This window comes from Ammospiza nelsoni, chromosome 23 (assembly GCF_027579445.1).
Source record: "Ammospiza nelsoni isolate bAmmNel1 chromosome 23, bAmmNel1.pri, whole genome shotgun sequence".
Taxonomy (NCBI): domain Eukaryota; kingdom Metazoa; phylum Chordata; class Aves; order Passeriformes; family Passerellidae; genus Ammospiza; species Ammospiza nelsoni.
The window spans coordinates 2381513-2385836 of NC_080655.1; positions in this window are offsets into that span (position 1 = coordinate 2381513).

The following is a 4324-nucleotide window of genomic DNA, read 5'->3' on the forward strand; positions in this document are numbered from 1 at the left end:
CCTCCGTCCCTCTCTGTCCCGTTTTCCTGGGATGTGACATTCCCAGGGGTTGTGTCACCGTTGGCATCACAGGAGCTGTGTTTGGGGCTGGAAGTGCCACACCCGGAGCTGTGGGTCAGGGCAAGGTGTCGCCTGTCCCCGTGTGCCACCTCTGTCACCCCCTGTCCTGGTTTGAAGAGGAAGTGAGGTTTTTTGGGATGCTGTGGTCAAACAGCACCCAAATGCTGTGACCAGAGCATCCCAAAAAATCCTCACTTGGTTTTCAAACCAGGGCACCCCCCCGAGGGGCTCCTGGGGCTGTGGGGTGAGCCTGGACTGCCCTCATCCTTTTCCTTTTCCCCTCATTCTTTTCCTTTCATCCTTCTCCTTTCCCCCTCATCATTTTCCTTTCCCCTTCATCCTTTCCCCCTCATCCTTTTCCTTTCATCCTTTTCCTTTTCCCCTCATCCTTTTCCTTTTCCCCTCATCCTTTTCCTTTTCCCCTCATCCTTTTCCTTTTCCCCTCATCCTTTTCCCCTCGTCCTTTTCCTTTCATCCTTTTCCTTTCCCCCTCATCCTTTCCCCCTCATCCCTTTCCCCCTCATCCTTTTCCTTTCATCCTTTTCCTTTTCCCCTCATCCTTTTCCTTTCCCCCTCATCCCTTTCCTTTCATCCTTTTCCTTGCCCGGCGCATCCTCCATGCCCAGCCGGCTGCAGGGACTGGGGTGTCCCTGTGTCCCCCCCTGTGTCCCCCCCTGTGTCCCGGGTGTGTCCCACTCGCTGGGGCGGTGCCCGGGGGTCTCTCCCGTGCCCGGATCCCCGCATTTCCATATTCCCCCCGACACCCCTCTAGGTGTCACCCGTGCCCGCGGCTGCCGTGCGAGCGCCGCGACTGCGCTTCCTTCATTCCTTCCTTCCTTCCTTCCCGGAGTGTTCCCGGCTCATTCCCGGAGTGTTCCCGGCTCATTCCCGGAGTGTTCCCCGCTCATTCCCGGAGCATCCCCGGCTCCGGGACAGGCTTTCCTTCCCGAGCATCCTCGGACCGTTCCCGACTCATCCCCGGCTCATTCCCAGCTCACTCCCGGTTCATTCCCGGTTCATTCCCAGCTCACTCCCGGCTCATTCCCAGCCCATTCCCGGCTCTTCATTCCCGGTGCATTCCCCGTGCCCGGCCCCTTCCCGGGCTCTGCCGGGCACCAAAGACCCTGCCCGGGCTGGGGGGCACCAAAGAGCCCCTTTTGCTGTGCCCATCCCACTCCATCCCACTCCATCCCACTCCATCCCAATCCATCTCACTCCTGCCCAAGGAGCTGCGAGGCACCGTGGATTTTCCCCATCTACTTTACTTTTTCCTCTTTTGCTCTTTTTTATTTAGTTTTTTTCCCTTTTTTCTCTCCATTTTCTCATTTTTTCTTCCTTTTTCTTTATTCCCCTTATTCCCCCGTTGTCTTTTATTCCTTTTCTATTTTTTCCTTATTCCCCTTATTTTCCTCTTTTCTTTTTGCCCTCATCTTTCTTTATTCCTGTTTTCCCCTCTTTGCTTTTTCCATTTCCTTTTCTCTTTTTTCACTTTTTTCTCTTTTTTCTTTTTTCTCTTTTTTCTCTTTTTTCTTCTTTCTTCTTCTTTTTTTCTTCTCCCTATTTTTTCCCTTTTCCCTCTCTTTTTCTTCCTACTTTCCCTCCTTTCCTTTCCTTTCCTTTCCTTTCCTTTCCTTTCCTTTCCTTTCCTTTCCTTTCCTTTCCTTTCCTTTCCTTTCCTTTCCTTTCCTTTCCTTTCCTTTCCTTTCCTTTCCTTTCCTTTCCTTTCCTTTCCTTTCCTTTCCTTTCCTTTCCTTTCCTTTCCTTTCCTTTCCTTTCCTTTCCTTTCCTTTCCTTTCCTTTCCTTTCCTTTCCTTTTTCCCCCCGTTTTTCTTCATTTTTTTCCCCCTTTTCCCCCCACTCTTTAATTTAAATCATTGTTGGGACACGTTTACAGCTGCCATGGGGGTTTTTCTCGCCTTTTGCTGCTTTATTCCCGGGAAGGAGCAGGAAGGACCTTCCAGACTTTGGGATGCTGGGCCACCCCTCATCACCCTCCACAGGGAACCTCTGTCCCCATCCAGGCTTTTGGGATTTTGGGGATTTTTATCCCTCTTTGCCAGCTCTTCAGCTGATTTTTGGGGGGTTCTGTAGCTGCTCCCCTTTTTTCCCATTTCTCACCATTTTCCTTTACCTTCCTTTTTTTTTTTTTCCCAACCTCCTCGGGGTGTGATTTTTTTTTTTAATTTTTCCAGAGGTACAAACACCCCCAAAATGCATCCCAAGGCCTGCAGACCCCCATGGATTCAGCCCAAATCCCTCCCCAAACCCAGGGGCTCCTTCCCCTCTGCTCCAGCAATTCCCAACGCTCCTCGGCCCCATCCAAGAGCACTCCCTATATATTATATATATCAAAAATAAATCTATCCATATAAAAGAGGATTTTTTTTTTTTTCCCTTAAAACACAATGCACAGGTTTGGAAAAGCCCAGTGGCTCCAGGTGATGCCTTTTCCCCCCACCCTGGGAATTCCACGATTCCAAAGGGAAACGTGCCTGGTTTGATACTCAATTTAATTTAAATTAAATTGGGTAAATTGAATTCCTTCTCTTACCCCCACCCAGCCCGGCCACCTCTGCAGGCTCCACCTGAGCCCAGGTACTGAGAGTCCCCTCCTGCCTCGCTGCCTCCTCCCTTCCCGCCCCTCTGCTTCATTTTTGGTTGGAATTTTCCGGAATTCTGCGAGTTTTACCTCAAAACGCTGCTGGGGAGGGAGGGAGGGAGGATCAAGGACCAAACGGAATTGTGTGTCTGTATATATTGAGATAGAGATATTCTGGCTGTCAACCTACCAACACAAATTTTCTTTTTTTTTTTTAGGGGGGGGTTATTCTGTATTTTTGTGATTTATTTTCTGTTTCTCTCCACCCTTGGGGGCAGCTGAGGGCACCTCCCTGGACCTAAAGGCATTTTTCTGGTATCTCCCACTGAAGGAATTATTCATTTTCCATGGTTTTGTCTTTGTTTTATTTTTCTTTATTTTATTTTATTTTATTAATTCCTCGATGATTTCTTCTCCCCACACCTGGGGACGGGGGGGGGGGGGTCAGAACCCAGCGCTGGGAGGGAAGGAGGAGCTGCTGAACCTGCACCAAACCAAAGGGTTTTCTTTGCTTTGTTTACACCCCTGGCCAACCTCAGTGCCCCCAGCATCTCCCTGGATCTCGGATTTTATCCTGCAGGCGTTGGGGAAGGTCGGGACATTCCAGAGCCAGGGGCTGGGCTGGGAGGATGCGACAGACTGGGGACATCCCCTGGGGACATCCGGGAAGCGCCAGCATTACCACCACCTTTTTTTCCTGGTTTTTTCCTTTTTTTTCCTATTTTTTTTCCTGTTTCATTCCTATTTTTTCTCCTTTTTTTCCTCTTCTTTCCTCTTTTTTTCCTCTTTTTTCCTCTTTTTTCCTATTTTTTGCCATTTTTTCCATTTTTTTCTCTTTTTTCCTATTTTTCCTTTTTTATCTTATTTTTTCCTCTTTTTTCCTCTTTTTTCTATTTTTTCCTATTTTTCTAGTTTTTCCTTTTTTCCCTATTTTTTTCCTATTTTTTGCCTGTTTTTTCCCATATTTTTCCTTTTTTTCCTCTTTTATTCCTTTTTTTTTCCTATTTTTTTCCTATTTTTTCTCTTTTTTCCTCTTTTTCCCTTTTTTCCTCTTTTTCTCCTCTTTTTTCCTCTTTTTTTTCCTGTTTTTTCCCCTTTTTTTCTTATTTTTTCCTTTTTTCCTCTTTTTTTCTCTTTTATTCTCTTTTTTTCCTATTTTTCCTTTTTTTATCCTATTTTTTCCTCTTTTTTCCCTATTTTTCCTGTTTTTTTCCTCTTTTTTCTATTTTTTCCTATTTTTTCTAGTTTTTTCCTTTTTCCTATTTTTTCCTACTTTTTTCCTATTTTTTGCCTGTTTTTTCCTATATTTTTCCTATTTTTTCCTCTTTTATTCCTTTTTTTCCCTATTTTTTCCCTATTTTTTCCTATATTTTTCCTATATTTTCCTAATTTTTTTTCCTATTTTTTTCTCTTTTTTTCCTATTTTATTCCTATTTTTTTTCCTATTTTTTTCCTATTCCTTTTTTTTTTTTTTTTTTCCTATTTTTTCCTCTTTTTCTCCTCTTTTTGTCCTCTTTTTTTCCTATTTTTTCCCCTTTTTTTCTTATTTTTTCCTTTTTTTTTTTTCCTTTTTTCCCCCGTTTTCTCCCCGGTTTGCGCGGCGCTGGGTGGGAAGGCGATGCTGGGGAGGTGGGGTGGGGTCCCAGGGGGCGGAGGGGAGGGCGG